We start from the raw sequence: 18929 nt of genomic DNA, 5'->3' as shown, positions 1-18929 counted from the left end.
GAAAGGAGTACATCAAGGCTATATATTGTCACCCTGCTTATTTAACTTATATGCAGAGTATATCATGAGAAATGCTGGGCTGGATGAAGCACAAGCTGCAATCAAGATTGCCGGGAAAAATATCAGTAACTTCAGATATGCAGATGACACCTGATATGCAGATCAGATATGCAGATCATTGAATAGCATCACTGACTTGACAGACATGAGTTTGGGTAAGCTCCGGGAGTTGGTGATGGACAGGGAAGCCTGGTGTGCTTTAGTCCATGGGTCACAAAGAGCCAGACACAACTGAACAACTGCTGAACTTAACTGAAGCATCTAATAACAAAAATACGGTAGTTTTATCTATCAGTTCAGTTCAGTCGCTCAGTTGTGTCCAACTCTTTGCGACCCCATGAATTGTAGCATGCCAGGCCTCCTGGTCCATCACCAACTCCCAGAGTTCACTCAAACTCATGTGCATCGAGTCAGTGATGCCATCCAGCCATCTCATCCTCTCTTGTCCCCTTCTCCTCCTGTCCCCAATCCCTCCCAGCATCAGAGTCTTTTCCAATGAGTCAACTCTTCACATGAGGTGGCCAAAGTATTGGAGTTTCAGCTTTAGCATCATTCCTTCCAAAGAACACCCAGGGCTGATCTCCTTTAGAATGAACTAGTTGAATCTCCTTGCAGTCCAAGGGACTCTCAAGAGTCTTCTCCAACACCACAGTTCAAAAGCATCAATTCTTCGGCCCTCAGCTTACTTCATAGTCCAACTCTCACATCCATACATGACTACTGGAAAAACCATAGCCTTGACTAGATGGACCTTTGTTGGCAAAGTAGTGTCTCTGCTTTTGAATATGCTATCTAGGTTGGTCATAACTTTCCTTCCAAGGAGTAAGCGTCTTTTAATTTCATGGCTGCAATCACCATCTGCAGTGATTTTGGAGCCCCCCAAAATAAAATATGACACTGTTTAACATATTGTGGCACGATTAACATAGTGTGGGCTTTTTCAGGTCAGTATAGATAAAACTTTTCATACTGGAGAAGGGAATGAACAGTATGAAAAGTTTTATCCATACTGACCTGAAAAAGCCCACAATATGTTAATCATGGTTGAATGAAAGAATGAGCAGTTGGAAATATATAACATGAATGAAAGTTCAAGTGGATCAAAACTAAATATTAAATAACCTCTGGGCTCAGAGGGTACAAGAGAGGGTTCTGGCTTCTTCCACCTTCCTTAGTTTGACAAGTAGGCAGTGTGGTCTTAAGTTTCCCAGGTGGTGCAGTGGTAAAGAACCCTTGTGTCAGTGCAGAAGATGCAAAAGGTGTGGGTTCGATCCCTGGGTGGGGAAGATCCTCTGGAGTGGGATATGGCATTCCACTCCACTTCTTACCTGGAAAATTCCATGGACAGAGGAGTCAGTTGTGTCTCAATGAGTTGAACTACAGGACTATGCCTTTGTAGTCTTAAAGGGGCACTGGCCCTTCAAGATTAGCATGGGGCTAGTTTGCCTGAGAGGATAGTGTCCTAGGGGTGTGTGTGTGTGTGTGTGTGTGCGTGCACACGCGCATATGTAAGAGCTTTTTTGCCTGTATCTTTGTTTGAGATTGGGTTGTGAATTGGGTTCTGTTTTTACTCGCTGCTCTTCCCCCTCTCTGCGACCACCTGTAAGGACCTAGGACCTAGCCAGGGAAGCCAAAAAGGATCTTGAAGAAAAGCCAAAACTCCCCCCAAACCAGTAAGGCTCCCTCTCCGCACAAAGACTGCCTCCACATTTCCAAAACGTGTTCTCAAATTTTGCACCATCCCTTCCATTCTGGATCTGCTTCCAAAGCCCCACCTCTGATGAGAGGGGAGCCTGAGTTCTCAAGGTGCAAGGGCACCAAGAAAGGAGTCGGGTATGTGTTTTTATGCCTGGGCGTGATCTACACTTCTCCTGGTCTGTGTGGTCAGACTGCTTTTCTCCACTTCTCATTGCCAGTGATCCCATAGCTCATGAGGAGCCTGGCAGGCTACAGTCTGTGGGGTCGCAAAGAGTCGGACACTACTGAGCCACTAAGCACAGGACAGCACAGCACAGGAAGGTCCTAGGAAGTGAGTGGATGCAGTTAACGGAAGATGTAGGGCAGCACTACCTGTGTCTCCTGGCCCCTCTGCACCCCACCCCCCACCACACACACACACCCTTTAAGAAGACACACAAGTAACTGGGCCTCACGTTGGCAGGAAAAATAGTTTGTTCCCCTTCAGATTTTACTTAACATTTTTCTAGCTCCTTTTTTCCCTCTGTTCCTTCTACCCTTCCTGTTTCTTATGTTTTTAAAAGTCTTTTTTTTACCCCTGATATCCTAGAAAATAACCTAGATAGCCTATGTGATTTGACCACAGGTAATGAAGTTCTGACCTCAAAATGTATTGTTGAATGAAGTCCTGTACATGAAATAGCCTACAAGCTTCTGCCAACAGCAAACATACCAAAATGAGGCTACAGAATGTATTTCTTGGAAAACCAAACAAAGGAAATAGGAAGAAATGGGCAAAGTCCATTTCTTTTCTCTGCCCGCCTCCTGTTGCCTAATTCTCAGTTTTCATGAGGTCTTTGGAAAAGGGCAAGATTCCAGAGTCGTGGGCCTGTACTTATTTGATCCTGTTTTTCATGGCTCCCTTTCTTCTCTTTAGCTTCTCTCTCATGGATGGTGCTCACTCACTACATGAACCGTATTATTACCAAATGACATTCAGTGGAGACATCATATATGCCTTTTCTGGAACAAGCTGTAACAAGAGTCTAAAACATGACTTGTGGTTCTCAAAGCATTTGGTCAGCGTCCATGCACTCTTCCTTGGGGCGGTTGAGACTTGCTGTGTTTGAAGAGTGTGGGGTCTTTCTCAAAAAAACTGTGGTTCCACTTGCTAGGTTTGCAGGATGATTACAGAGCAATGGGGTGACAAGTGAAAATGAAACACTTTATTGAAAACACAATGAAGGGCCACTCCCCACACCCCAGCCAAACAAGTTCCCTTGTCTGTCTATCATAAGGGAAGTGTGTTTGGCTAAGCAAAGATGGGGTGTGGTGGGCAAATGCAGGGGAGAAGGGAGACAAGGGGATGGTGAGGGAAAACGGAACGAAGTTTCTGTGCCGTTGGGGCTCCTGATTCTCCGCAGCTTGGAGCTCATGTCTACCACTGTGGCCTGTGGTTCCCCACTCCCCGCCCCCGTCAACTGGGCTGTCCTCTCTAGACCCTGCCACCCTCACTCCCTCCAAACCCCCTCATAGCTGGGCCCCTTCTCACTGATGTTGTGGCCAAGAAAGAACACACGGGGCCTTTCTGGATAATTTTCAGGAAATTCAAGAAGAGATGAGAAACTGGAATATAAAAAATCAGTGTTTTAGTTTTTAATTTCCCTTCAAGAAATCTCATTGGTGGAGGCCTCCTCCAATGGTTGGATGGCTTAGATATTCTCTGAGCTAATTAGGTCTTGACATATATTTGCCAAGTATTCTGTATAATTTTTTTCTTTCATTTCCAAAATTTTAAACCTAATTCATGGAGCCGTGAATACAACAATATACCAGCATGGAAAATAAATGCACTTTGAAAGAGGAGAAACGGAGCCTGCTGTTTGATTTACATCATTTAGTTAACGGGTTAGTCAACATTTACTCAGAACCCTCTGGGTACAGAATGTAATAGGCATGTGGGAAAATTACAAAAGATATGGGAAGACATTTTTTTCTGCCTGCAAAAATCCAACTAATTCACTCTAATGGAAGACACCAACTAAAGACATATGAGAACAGCTAAGAATACAAATAAAGGGAACTGGTTGTGTCCACTAAGAACATGTTAATTTCAATTGCCCATGAGTGCTGAAGGCTGGCTCAGACTCACTGGCAATGAAGTATCCCAGTTGGGGACTTTGTGGCATTTCCCTGGCGAAATCCGTCCAATAGCAGGTTTCACCTTTCTTAGCAATCTAGGAGGAACCACACAGGTAAATGTGGTGAACTTGAAGAGCTGATTTCCTAACCATAATATTGTTTAACCATAATGATATTATGGTGGCCATCTTTGGATTTATGCCAGAGGCTTTGTAACTACATCATCTCAGGACTCTTCTATTTTCCTTAGAGTCAGAAAAAGCAGACATGACACTTGGCTCTAAAGACATCAGTTGTTCATTGTTCAGTTGCTAAGTTGTGTCCGACTCTTTGCAACCCCATGAATTGCAACATGCCAGGCTTTCCTGTCCTTCATTATCTCCCGCAGTTTGTGCAAACTCATATCCACTGAGTCAGTGATGCTATCTAAACATCTCACCCTCTGCTGCCTCCTTGTCCTCTTGCCTTCAATCTTTCCTAGCATCAGGGTCTTTTCCAATGAGTCAGCTCTTCAAAACAGGTGGCCAAAGTATTGGAGCTTCAGCTTCAGCAGCAGTCCTTCCAGTAAATATTCAGGGTTGATTTTCTTTAGGATGGATTGGCTTGATCTCCTTGCTGTCCAAGGGCATCGGCGATACCACCCAATCCTTCTGTGCCTCCTTCTGGCCAGCTCTCTTTTTGTGGACTTCTTGTAAAGTCAAGTGTCCGCTCTGGATAAATAAGTCTTTTAAGAGGAGTGTGCTCTGCTTTTTCAAAGCTTCCTTATCTGTGTTTACTGCGGGCAGAAATCTGGAAAGCTGTCAAGAACCTGGCCAAAGCCTCTATTTTGAATGAGAACATCTACAGGGTAGGTCCAATCTCCCTTCTGATTCATCAAGAGTGTTTCTGGGTCCTTTTGAGAACTATCAGGTTTAACTGCCTGTGCTTTTGAGCGAAGTGCTTTTGAGGCCCACTTATTTTCTTGGGCTCCAAAATCACTGCAGATGGTTACCGCAGCCATGAAATTAAAAGATGCTTGCTGCTTGGAGGAAAAGCTATGACAAAGCTAGACAGCATATTAAAAAGTAAAAACATTACTCTGCTGACAAAGGTCCGTCTAGTCAAACCTATGGTTTTTCTAGTAGTCATGTATGGATGTGAGAGTTGGACTATGAAGAAAGCTGAGGGCCGAAGAATTGATGCTTTTGAACTGTTGTGTTGGAGAAGACTCTTGTGAGTCCCTTGGACTGCAAGGAGATCCAACCAGTCCATCTTAAAGGAAATCAGTCCTGAATATTCATTGGAAGGACTGACGCTGAGGCTGAAGCACTAATGCTTGGCCACCTGCTGTGAAGAACTGACTCATTGGAAAAGACCCTGATGCTGGGAAAGATTGAAGGCGGGAGGAGAAGGGGACAACAGAGGATGAGATGGTTGGATGGCATCACCAACTTGATGGACATGAGTTTGAGCAAGGTCTGTGAGTTGAATGGACAGGGAAGCCTGGAGTGCCGTGGTCCATGGGTTGCAAAGAGTCAGACACAGCTGAGCAACTGAACTGAACTAGTAACAAAGCCTGTCAGAGCACCTTTTTGGAAAGACAGATTTTTTTTTTAATCCATCACAGAACAATATTTTGGAAAATAATAATAAGCTACTAGGAAAATTCAATTTTAAAAAAAGCCCAAAGACTACTAAACACAAGTTTATTTATTTATTTATTTATTTTTTGTCACTAAATTGAATTTTATTTATTTTTTATTTTTAGTTTTTTATTTATAAAAGAAAATCCATCCTGAACCCTCCAAATCTCTCTCTCTTTTTAGATTCAATACACAAAAACTATTCTGTCAAACTTTCATAAAAGTTCTACATGTTTACTCTGTTTCTAAACTTATCTCACTGAAGATGTGTTACCAACAATTTGCAGGATGGACTTGGGTTCAGTCTCTAGTTCAGGAAGGTTCCCTGTAGAAGCGAATGTAACCCACCGCAGCATTCTTGCCTGGAGAAGTCCATGGACAGAGGAGCCTGGCGGGCCACAGTCGATGGGGTTGCAAAGAGTTGGACATGACTGAGCAACTGAGCACAAGGTCCAATCTAACAGTGCTCGATAGATGCAGGGAAGAGGAATGAAATAATAAAATAATACCAATTACATGTGCTAGAAAATAAGCACATGTAAGCAGGGACCTTACCAGGAAGATTTAACAATATTGCTGAGAGTGTCCCAAGAAATATCACTTTCACTGGCATCTTCAAAGGAGAAAGGCTTGCTGACAAACAAGAGGGAAAATGGATGAAGCTTCCTTCCCTGGAACCTGCCCACTATACACTTGCAGACCACACTTCTCCATGAAGATGGCAGGAACAGAAACACCTTGGAGATACATTGGTGCCAAGGAAAATGGGTGGACCTGGCAGCCCAAGGCCTGGCATCAACGTCCCAAAGACCCTACCCTGCTGGCTTCCCCATCCAATGGCACATTTATCCTGGGTGGGCTGCTCTAACCAATGCCCCCTTCACTCTTGGCCCTACTGGTACTCAGCCTGGTAAGTACAATACTTCTCAGCTTACAGGTAATTTTCTCAAGAAATGCCTTGCCTCCTCTCCTTCCATCCTTTTCTCTCTCTCTTTCTCACATTTGGTGGACCCCTTTAGAGTACTTAACTGGTGGGTCAGTAATAAAGTATCTGCCTACCAATGCAGGAGACACAAGAGATGCAAGTTCGATCTATGGGTCAGGAAGATCCCTTGAAGTAAGAAATGACAACCCACGCCAGTGTTCTTGCCTGGAGAATCCCATGGACAGAGGAGCCCTGGGGTTATAGTCCATAAGGCTGCACAGAGTCAGATACAACTGAGCCCACACCTCTACCATTCCAGCACTTACAGTGTATCATTGTATTTTTGTACATGGTTACTTTCTTCACATTTTTAGGTCAATGAGGGTTGGGAATCATACCTGTGATGGCTGTCCCTGTGGATTCTGAGCCTTGTCATCTTGTTTGGAACCAGGGCACTCATATCTGTGTGAGCGACTGCTGGGCCTCAGCAACCACGCTGCTTGTACAGGCTCACCTTGCTTTATTGAGCTTCGCAGATACTATGCTTTTTACGACTTGAAAGTTTGGCACAACCCTGTGTGGAGCAGGTCTGTTAGGGCCATTTTCCCAACAGCATTTGCTTGCTCCCTGCCTCTGTGTCACATTTTGTCAATTCTAGCAATATTTCAAGCTTTTAAAAAAATTATTATATTTGTTTAGGTGATCTACATTCAGTGATCTCTAATATTACTACTATGACTCAGAGAAGGTTTAGATGATGCTTAGCACTTTTTAGCAAAACAGTATTTTCTACCTAAACTGTGTACATTTTTTAGACATAATGCTATTGCACACATAGTGGCTACAGTATGGTGAAAACATAACCTTTATACGCACTGGGAAAGCAAAAAATTCACGGGACTCTTTTAATTACCATGTTCTGTGTATTGCTGTAGTCTGGAGCCTAACCCTGTGATCTCTCTAAGGTCTGCCTGTAATGGATTTTTTCTCCATTTTCACTTGTAAACTTTTAATTCAATGAACTGACTTTGATAGGGTGAAATCATGAAGAAAACTTAATTTTGTGTCACTGTCCCTTCAAACCCACTCTGTGGGCTCCTTCTCTTTCTGCTAGTGGGGATGCACTTGAAGAGGTCCTATAGCTTGTCATGTCTGTCATGGGTCATAAAAAGTCACTTGCGTCTCAAGAAATGACTTATGTTACTAGACAGCCACTGCGAGGCCATGATGGGAGCTGTGAACCTTTGCCCACCCCACCCCCAACCTGGGGTCTCTGGGCTGCAGGCCTCACCTGGGTCCTAGCAACTGGGGATCTGATTACTCCCATCAGTCCCTGTGGTCAAGGTCTTTAGTGAGGATGGCGGCCTTGCTCCGGGAGCCCTGCACACAGCAGACTCGGGAAGGCCCTAGCAGGCTTCCAGTGACAGGGGCTGGGGGGCAGTGTCCCTGGGCCCCCACCCTTTCCTGCACTTTTCCATTGTGGGTGTTCTGCACGCTGGCCTTGGGCGAGGGGCGTTATGGTGGGGTTGGTGGGTGGGGGGTGGTCAATGTCTCTTCCCTCCTGCTGGGAGGGGTCCAGCACCTGCCGTCCTGTGGGCTCCCACCAGATCCTTCAAGGCCCTAGGTCCATAAATGAAGTGAGGCAATGTAACGTTACCTAGCCCAAGCTCACTCTGTTAACTGCAGGACAGGCCAATACATCGGGAGGCCCTGTTGTTGGGGGAAAGGAATACGACTTTAATCGGAAAGGCAGTAGATGGCAGACTAGTATCTAAAAAACCCATCTCCCCTCAGCCTAACTCAGGCTCGTTTTATACAGAGGAAGGGCAGGGGGAAGGACCTACTGAGATGTTGACCAATGGCTGAGCAGGACTGCTAACGGTCACTCCTAATGGTCACTAACTTAGGGGAGGGGCCCACTGTTGATGCCGACCAATGACTGAGCCGGACAGCTAACAGCTGTGCCCCGCCCCGCCCCCATTACAGTCACATCTTTTGCTCTTAGGAGGACACCAAAGACTTCCTCAGAGATACATTTGAGGATTTTTTTTTTTTTCAGTCTTTGCTTTCACCACTTCTGACACCGCTGACCACTTCCCCCTTGAAGCCCTTCTGCTTGGTTTGCATGACCTCTAGCGTCTCTTCACCTCTTTCCTTTCCCTCTCAGGCTCTCTCAGAGGTTTGTGTTTTCTTGATTGCTCCTTACCTACAGTGTCTCCAAGTTACCGGCCCAGTCTCTCTCCAGCCTTGTGTGCTAAGTCGCTTCAGCCGTGTCTGACCCTTTGCGACCCTACGGATTATAGCCCTCCAGGCTTCTCTGTCTGTGGGATTCTCCAGACAAGAATACTGGAGGGGGTTGCCATGCCCTCCTTCAAGGGATCTTCCTGACTCAGGGATCGAACCCGCGTCTCTTCCATCTCCTGCATTGGCAGATGGGCTCTTCACCTGGGAAACCCTCTCCAGCCTTAGCTGATTCCTTCTTTCACTGGTGGCTAGATTCATTCACTCCTTCCTTCATCACTGGGCCCTGGGCACCAAGCCCTGAAGCACATTCTTCAGATTCAAAACTCAGCCTCAGGACTTCCCTGGTGGTCCAGTGGTTAAGACTCCACACTGCTAATGCAGGGGATACTGGTTCAATCCCTGGTGGGCGAACTAAGATCACACATGTGGCGCAGTGCGGCCAGAAAAAGCAAAAATGAAACAACTCAGTTTCAGGTCATTCCTCCAGAAAGCCTCTTCTCAGCTTCCAGACAGAATTCAGCCTCATACCTGAGGCACCTTCTGCTTGAGGTGCCAGGTACTGATCCCCGCTCTAAGACTTTGCCCATTGTTGTAATTATTGTCTGGGATGTTTGCCTCCCCCTTTAGACCTCGAGCCCTTAAAGGCAAGGACTCTGTTTAGTAAATTTTGTACCCCTGTCATATTCAGAAAATTGGAGAAGGCGATGGCAACCCACTCCAGTACTCTCACCTGGAAAATCCCATGGACGGAGGAGCCTGGTGGGCTGCAGTCCATGGGGTTGCTAAGAGTCGGGCACGACTGAGCGACTTCACTTTAGCTTTTCACTTTCATGCATTGGAGAAGGAAATGGCAACCCACTCCAATATTCTTGCTTGGAGAATCCCAGGGACAGAGGAGCCTAGTGGGCTGCTATCTATGGGGTCGCACAGAGTCGGACACAACTGAAGCGACTTAGCAGCAGCAGCAGCAGCATATTCAGAAAAAGTCTATTAGTGATTATTGAATAAATTAAAATGCTGTGTCTGACTAATGCTGTGTCTACAATTACAAATAACTTTATCTTTGCAATATTCCCTGGAAGTAATAACAGTGAACATCAGATCTAAGGCTCTTCTTCTAAGGGCAGGATTGGGTGGAAGAGGGGTGGGTGGAGAAACAGATCAAACGCACCTGTCTCCAAAGCCTGGCTTTGCATGCCTGTATGCTAAGTTGCTTCAGTGGTGTCTGACTCTTTGCAACCCTATGGACTGTAGCCCACCAGGCTCCTCTGCTCATGGGATTTCCCAGGCAAGAATACTGGAGTGGGTTTCCATTTCTTCCTTCAGGGGACCTTCCTGACCTATGGATTGAACTGGGCTAAGAATGGTCACTTTCTATTCATATGGCTCTTATGAAGAGTAAAAATGAGGGTTGGGGAAGCACTTACTATAATTACAACTTAAGCTAGTGGATGTGATGAAATTCCAGTTGAGCTATTTCAAATCCTGAAAGATGATGCTGTGAAAGTGCTGCATTCAATATGCCAGCAAATTTGGAAAACTCAGCAGTGGGCACAGGACTGGAAAAGGTCAGTTTTCATTCCAATCCCAAAGAAAGGCAATGCCAAAGAATGCTCAAACTACTGCACAATTGCACTCATCTCACACGCTAGTAAAGCAATGATCAAAATTCTCCAAGCCAGGCTTCAGCAATACGTGAACCGTGAACTTCCAGATGTTCAAGCTGGTTTTAGAAAAGGCAGAGAACCAGAGATCAAATTGCCAACATCCCCTGGATCATCAAAAAAGCAAGAGAGTTCCAGAAAAACTTCTGCTTTATTGACTATGCCAAAGCCTTTGACTGTGTGGGTCACAATAAACTGTGGAAAATTCTGAAAGAGATGGGAATATCAGACTACCTGACCTGCCTCTTGAGAAACCTATATACAGGTCAAGAAGCAACAGTTAGAACTGGACACGGAACAACAGACTGGTTCCAAATAGGAAAAGGAGTATGTCAAGGCTGTATATTGTCGCCCTGCTTATTTAACTTCTATGCAGAGTACATCATGAGAAACGCTGGGCTGGAAGAAGCACAAGCTGGAATCAAGATTGCCGGGAGAAATATCAATAACCTCAGATATGCAGATGACACCACGCTTATGGCAGAAAGTGAAGAGGAACTAAAAAGCCTCTTGATGAAAGTGAAAGAGGAGAGTGAAAAACTTGGCTTAAAGCTCAACATTCAGAAAATAAAGATCATGGCATCTGGTCCCATCACTTCATGGGGAATAGATGGGGAAACAGTGGGAACAGTGTCAGACTTTATTTTTTGGGCTCCAAAATCACTGCAGATGGTGACTGCAGCCATGAAATTAAAAGACGCTTACTCCTTGGAAGGAAAGTTATGACCAACCTAGATAGCGTATTCAAAAGGAGAGATACTACTTTGCCAACAAAGGTCGGTCTAGTCAAGGCTATGGTTTTTCCAGTGGTCATGTATGGATGTGAGAGTTGAACTGTGAAGAGAGCTGAGCACCGAAGAACTGATGCTTTTGAACTGTGGTGCTGGAGAAGACTCTTGAGAGTCCCTTGGACTGCAAGGAGATCCAATCAGTCCATTCTAAAGGAGATCAGTCCTGGGTGTTCTTTGGAAGGACTGATGCTGAAGCTGAAACTCCAGTACTTCGGCCACCTTATGGGAAGAGTTGACTCATTGGAAAAGACTCTGATGCTGGGAAGGATTGGGGGCAGGAGGAGAAGGGGACGACAGGGGATGAGATGGCTGGATGGCATCACCGACTGGATGGACATGAGTTTGAGTGAACTCGGGGAGTTGGTGATGGACAGGGAGGCCTGGCATGCTGCAATTCATGGGGTTGCAAAGAGTCAGACATGACTGAGCGAGTGAACTGAACTGAAGCCTTTAACAAATGCTAGCACTTTCATGCATTGGAGAAGGAAATGGCAACCCACTCCAGTGTTCTTGCCTGAAGAATCGCAGGGACAGAGGAGCCTGGTGGGCTGCCGTCTATGGGGTCACACAGAGTCGGACACGACTGAAGCAACTTAGCAACAGCAGCAGCAGCAGCAGCAGCAGCAGCAGCAGTTTTTTACTGCATTTCATAGAATCTAAGAAATCACCATAAAAAAAAAAGTCCTTATTTTATGTACATTGAGAAAAAATTCTGCCAATCGTGACATGCCATTGATTGAAAAACCCCTTCTTATGTCAGAGAGGCTGAAGTATGGGGGTGGGAGAGTTCAGTCTAGAATCAATAGAGTATTATTGTGTCTTTTGGGGAAAAAAGAGTGTGGAGGATAAAGAATGGGCTGTGGGAGTGTATTTTCGGGGTTGATGTGGGAGAGGCTAGTGCTTTGCTCTGCTAAGCTAAGTCGCTTCAGTCGTGTCCGACTCTGTGCGACCCCACAGACAGCAGCCCACCAGGCTGCCCCGTCCATGGGATTCTCCAGGCAAGAACACTGGAGTGGGTTGCCATTTCCTTCTCCAATGCATGAAAGTGAAGAGTTAAAGTGAAGTCGCTCAGTCGTGTCCGACTCTTAGCGACTCCATGGACTGCAGCCCACCAGGCTCCTCCGTCCATGGGATTTTCCAGGCAAGAGTACTGGAGTGGAGTGCCATTGCCTTTTCCGGTGCTTTGCTCTACCAGAATGTAAAAATGCAAATATCCTGTCCCCATTTCTTTCATTTCAAATGCAAGATGCTAGACATTGGGACCCTGCTGCATGCAGGGAAAGATAAAGATGCTGTGGAATTAATGGAAACAAGATCATACATTCATAAGGGGAGAGATCGAGGAAGGGATTGTTAGGAAGTTTGGGATGGACACTTACACGCTGCTATATTTAAAATGGATAACCAACAAGGACCAATTGTAGAGCACATTGTATCTGATCAATGTATAGGGCAGCCTGCATGGCAGGGGAGTTTGGAGGAGAATGGATACATGTATATGTATGGCCAAGTTAATTTGCTGTCCACCTGAAACTATCACAACATTGTTTATTGGCTATACTCCAATATAAAATAAAAAGGTTTAAAAAAAAAGCAATAGACATTTGCAGAGCTCAAGGGGAGGCAGAGCTGAGTATGAACCCATTAAAACTCAGCATCTCTGAAATGAAAATCACCAAATATAAAAATACCCTACATAACTGGTAACTTCAGTTTTTTTTTTATTTAGGCGATTAGAAATAACAGAAAGAAACTTCTACTACTTCTAAAGCCAAATTTCCAGATCAAAGAGTGAAGCTGTGGATCTACATTCAGCTTGGTCCCTCCCATTGGCTGTTCTATCACATCAGATCATAGTAATGTGTAGGGCTTCTATTTGGAATTTTGAAGCCCAGTGTGTGAAATGGAAGAGGATTCTTTCAGCTGGAAGTGTAGCTCCTACATAAAGAAACAGCTGAAATAATCAATACCAAAAAAAAAAAAATCACAAGCCAGAAGTGTTTCCTTTAGAAGAGAATTTGTGACATTAGTTTTTAAAAAAGGGAACAAATGTCAAGGGCAGCTGGGTTAATGAGTACAGGAAGTACAGCTGCTCTTGCCGATGGAGACTGGAGCGCTGACGTGGTCGAGCGGGAGCGGAAAATGACAGTGGTGGCTGCAGCAGCCCTAACGGGGCACTTACTCCACGTCCATTCATAATGGAGGATGATTGGCACTGCCGGCTGAACGAGAGACGCTGGGCTGTAATTAGAACGTTGGCGCTCATCAAAATCCAGTAAAGCAAGGAGAGCCATGATTACTTAAACCTGAAACTACATTCCGCAAAATGGCTTTGCTTTTCAAATTCTTTATTGTTTTAGTATTCATTGGAAAAAAAAACAAAACCCACAGACCATGCAAAATTAAGATGCTGTATCACAGAAGAATAAATGAGATGAGCCTGCTTTCTGTATAATGGCCAATATTTAGAGATGTGCTCTATAAATTTCAATGAAAATCACTGCAGAATATTTCACTTCAGAAAGACATTTCTTTTGGCTAAAGGGCTCTTTTCCCATCCTCCTCTTGTTCCTTGGTACCATTATTTCTGCACTGAGACAGAGCTGACCCACTGTGTCATGGTATCAACTGAGAAATGACTTCTAGGTTAGAACTGGGCTTTCTATTCACGGAGAATGACTGATGTGTAGTTACCCAAGTTCTCTTTGAAGATAAGGTTGAACCAAGCCTTGAGTATTTTCTTTTGAACTCTTTAAGCTTCATATGTGTATTAGAATTTGGTTAATAACCAGTCTTCCAACGTAGTCCTGGTAGTCTTCTAGACCTTAATCCTACAGAATTGAATTCACTTTTTAAAAGCACTTAAGGCTGTATATTGTCACCCTGCTTATTTAACTTCTATGCAGAGTACATAATGAGAAACGCTGGGCTGGAAGAAGCATAAGCTGGAATCAAGATTGCTGGGAGAAGTATCAATAACTTCAGATATGCAGATGACACCACCCTGATGGCAGAAAGTGAAGAGGAACTAAAAAGCCTCTTGACGAAAGTGAAAGAGGAGAGTGAAAAAGTTGGCTTAAAGCTCAACATTCAGAAAACAAAGATCATGGCATCTGGTCCCATCACTTCATGGGGAATAGATGGGGAAACAGGGAACAGTGTCAGACTTTATTTTTTTGGGTTCCAAAATCACTGCAGATGGTGATTGCAGCCATGAAATTAAAAGACGCTTACTCCTTGGAAGGAAAGTTATGACCAACCTAGATAGCGTATTCAAAAGGAGAGATATTACTTTGCCAACAAAGGTCGGTCTAGTCAAGGCTATGGTTTTTCCAGTCCATTCTAAATGGAGATTGAACTGTGAAGTCAATGGGAACTGATCTTTGAACTGGACTGATGACTGAGAGTCCCTGAAAAGGAGATCCAATCAGTCCATTCTAAAGGAGATCAGTCCTGGGTGTTTAGTTGACTCATTGGAAAAGACTCTGATGCTGGGAAGGATTGGGGGCAGGAGGAGAAGGGGGGGCGACAGGGGATGAGATGGCTGGATGGCATCACCGACTGGATGGACATGAGTTTGAGTGAACTCGGGAGTTGGTGATGGACAGGGAGGCCTGGCATGCTGCAATTCATGGGGTTGCAAAGAGTCAGACATGACTGAGCGAGTGAACTGAACTGAAGCCTTTAACAAATGCTAGCACTTTCATGCATTGGAGAAGGAAATGGCAACCCACTCCAGTGTTCTTGCCTGAAGAATCGCAGGGACAGAGGAGCCTGGTGGGCTGCCGTCTATGGGGTCACACAGAGTCGGACACGACTGAAGCAACTTAGCAACAGCAGCAGCAGCAGCAGCAGCAGCAGCAGCAGTTTTACTGCATTTCATAGAATCTAAGAAATCACCATAAAAAAAAAAAGTCCTTATTTTATGTACATTGAGAAAAAATTCTGCCAATCGTGACATGCCATTGATTGAAAAACCCCTTCTTATGTCAGAGAGGCTGAAGTATGGGGGTGGGAGAGTTCAGTCTAGAATCAATAGAGTATTATTGTGTCTTTTGGGGAAAAAAGAGTGTGGAGGATAAAGAATGGGCTGTGGGAGTGTATTTTCGGGGTTGATGTGGGAGAGGCTAGTGCTTTGCTCTGCTAAGCTAAGTCGCTCAGTCGTGTCCGACTCTGTGCGACCCCCCACAGACAGCAGCCCACCAGGCTGCCCCGTCCATGGGATTCTCCAGGCAAGAACACTGGAGTGGGTTGCCATTTCCTTCTCCAATGCATGAAAGTGAAGAGTTAAAGTGAAGTCGCTCAGTCGTGTCCGACTCTTAGCGACTCCATGGACTGCAGCCCACCAGGCTCCTCCGTCCATGGGATTTTCCAGGCAAGAGTACTGGAGTGGAGTGCCATTGCCTTTTCCGGTGCTTTGCTCTACCAGAATGTAAAAATGCAAATATCCTGTCCCCATTTCTTTCATTTCAAATGCAAGATGCTAGACATTGGGACCCTGCTGCATGCAGGGAAAGATAAAGATGCTGTGGAATTAATGGAAACAAGATCATACATTCGCAAGGGGGAGAGATCGAGGGAAGGGATTGTTAGGAAGTTTGGGATGGACACTTACACGCTGCTATATTTAAAATGGATAACCAACAAGGACCAATTGTAGAGCACATTGTATCTGATCAATGTATAGGGCAGCCTGCATGGCAGGGGAGTTTGGAGGAGAATGGATACATGTATATGTATGGCCAAGTTAATTTGCTGTCCACCTGAAACTATCACAACATTGTTTATTGGCTATACTCCAATATAAAATAAAAAGGTTTAAAAAAAAAGCAATAGACATTTGCAGAGCTCAAGGGGAGGCAGAGCTGAGTATGAACCCATTAAAACTCAGCATCTCTGAAATGAAAATCACCAAATATAAAAATACCCTACATAACTGGTAACTTCAGTTTTTTTTTTATTTAGGCGATTAGAAATAACAGAAAGAAACTTCTACTACTTCTAAAGCCAAATTTCCAGATCAAAGAGTGAAGCTGTGGATCTACATTCAGCTTGGTCCCTCCCATTGGCTGTTCTATCACATCAGATCATAGTAATGTGTAGGGCTTCTATTTGGAATTTTGAAGCCCAGTGTGTGAAATGGAAGAGGATTCTTTCAGCTGGAAGTGTAGCTCCTACATAAAGAAACAGCTGAAATAATCAATACCAAAAAAAAAAAAATCACAAGCCAGAAGTGTTTCCTTTAGAAGAGAATTTGTGACATTAGTTTTTAAAAAAGGGAACAAATGTCAAGGGCAGCTGGGTTAATGAGTACAGGAAGTACAGCTGCTCTTGCCGATGGAGACTGGAGCGCTGACGTGGTCGAGCGGGAGCGGAAAATGACAGTGGTGGCTGCAGCAGCTAACGGGGCACTTACCCACGTCCATTCATAATGGAGGATGATTGGCACTGCCGGCTGAACGAGAGACGCTGGGCTGTAATTAGAACGTTGGCGCTCATCAAAATCCAGTAAAGCAAGGAGAGCCATGATTACTTAAACCTGAAACTACATTCCGCAAAATGGCTTTGCTTTTCAAATTCTTTATTGTTTTAGTATTCATTGGAAAAAAAAAAAACCCACAGACCATGCAAAATTAAGATGCTGTATCACAGAAGAATAAATGAGATGAGCCTGCTTTCTGTATAATGGCCAATATTTAGAGATGTGCTCTATAAATTTCAATGAAAATTACTGCAGAATATTTCACTTCAGAAAGACATTTCTTTTTTGGCTAAAGGGCTCTTTTCCCATCCTCCTCTTGTTCCTTGGTACCATTATTTCTGCACTGAGACAGAGCTGACCCACTGTGTCATGGTATCAACTGAGAAATGACTTCTAGGTTAGAACTGGGCTTTCTATTCACGGAGAATGACTGATGTGTAGTTACCCAAGTTCTCTTTGAAGATAAGGTTGAACCAAGCCTTGAGTATTTTCTCTTTGAACTCTTTAAAGCTTCATATGTGTATTAGAATTTGGTTAATAACCAGTCTTCTAACGTAGTCCTGGTAGTCTTCTAGACCTTAATCCTACAGAATTGAATTCACTTTTTAAAAGCACTTAAGGCTGTATATTGTCACCCTGCTTATTTAACTTCTATGCAGAGTACATAATGAGAAACGCTGGGCTGGAAGAAGCATAAGCTGGAATCAAGATTGCTGGGAGAAGTATCAATAACTTCAGATATGCAGATGACACCACCCTGATGGCAGAAAGTGAAGAGGAACTAAAAAGCCTCTTGACGAAAGTGAAAGAGGAGAGTGAAAAAGTTGGCTTAAAGCTCAACATTCAGAAAACAAAGATCATGGCATCTGGTCCCATCACTTCATGGGGAATAGATGGGGAAACAGTGGGAACAGTGTCAGACTTTATTTTTTTGGGTTCCAAAATCACTGCAGATGGTGATTGCAGCCATGAAATTAAAAGACGCTTACTCCTTGGAAGGAAAGTTATGACCAACCTAGATAGCGTATTCAAAAGGAGAGATATTACTTTGCCAACAAAGGTCGGTCTAGTCAAGGCTATGGTTTTTCCAGTGGTCATGTATGGATGTGAGAGTTGAACTGTGAAGAAAGCTGAGCACCGAAGAACTGATGCTTTTGAACTGTGGTGTTGGAGAAGACTCTTGAGAGTCCCTTGGACTGCAAGGAGATCCAACCAGTCCATCCTAAAGGGGACCAGTCCTGGGTGTTCATTGGAAGGACTGATGCTAAAGCTGAAACTCCAGTACTTTGGCCACCTCATGGGAAGAGTTGACTCATTGGAAAAGACTCTGATGCTGGGAGGGACTGGGGGCAGGAGGAGAAGGGGACGACAGAGGATGAGATGGCTGGATGGCATCACTGACTCGATGGACCTGAGTCTGAGTGAACTCGGGGAGTTGGTGATGGACAGGGAGGCCTGGCATGCTGCGATTCATGGGGTCGTAAAGAGTCAGACAGGACTGAGTGACTGAACTGAACTGAACTGAATCTTTCATTAGCATAGATACAGTATGAGCATTTTCCCCTCTGATCTGAGTTACAGATAACCTGTGTCTTACTGTTCTGGGTTTTTTTTAATTGCTTGTTTTTGGCTGTGCCCTATGGCATACAGGATCTTAGTTCCCTGACCAGGGATCGAACCCATGCCCCCTGCAGTGGAACTGCAGAGTCAACACTGGACTGCCAGGGAAGCCCCTACCTGTGTCTTACTGTTCTGTTTGTTTGTTGTGAATGAAATCAGCAAGAAATAGAAAAGGACCACTCTATTTGGTCAGATCACTAGTAACCTAAATTTGGTAAAGTTGCATTTTTGAAACATTAATCTCAAATTGTTCTCACAAGGAGTATTACTATAGTTTCTCATATTTGAGGGAGAAAGAAACTATTAGTCCAGAAGTCAGTCAACCAACATATAACAAGAGTAGCAACCTCAGTCCTCAGATTTTGGTCTGTTTCATATATTATCCACACTTGGGTATCTGCCTTATCTAGGCCCTCCAGTCCAGTTGTAATTTCTAGCACATTTTATGAGATCAGCTCAAATTTCTTGATAAACACTATCTTGTAATACACCCTTTTCCTTTCCTAGGTAAATATGCTCATTTACCTGATGGAGTTTGAATCTTTCTGTTAGAAGGTAAGGCAATTCTAAGCAGCTAATAGCTCTCTGGAAGTGGTACACGCCATCTAAATGAAAGTATAGTTTCATAACCATAGGTATCTGATTTTTAAAAAAATCATTTTTTAGAGATTACACATACTATTTACTTTTATGATTATTGTA

The sequence above is a fragment of the Bos mutus genome, chromosome 14 (assembly GCF_027580195.1).
Source record: "Bos mutus isolate GX-2022 chromosome 14, NWIPB_WYAK_1.1, whole genome shotgun sequence".
Classification (NCBI taxonomy): domain Eukaryota; kingdom Metazoa; phylum Chordata; class Mammalia; order Artiodactyla; family Bovidae; genus Bos; species Bos mutus.
Note: the sequence above shows the minus strand (reverse complement) of the source record.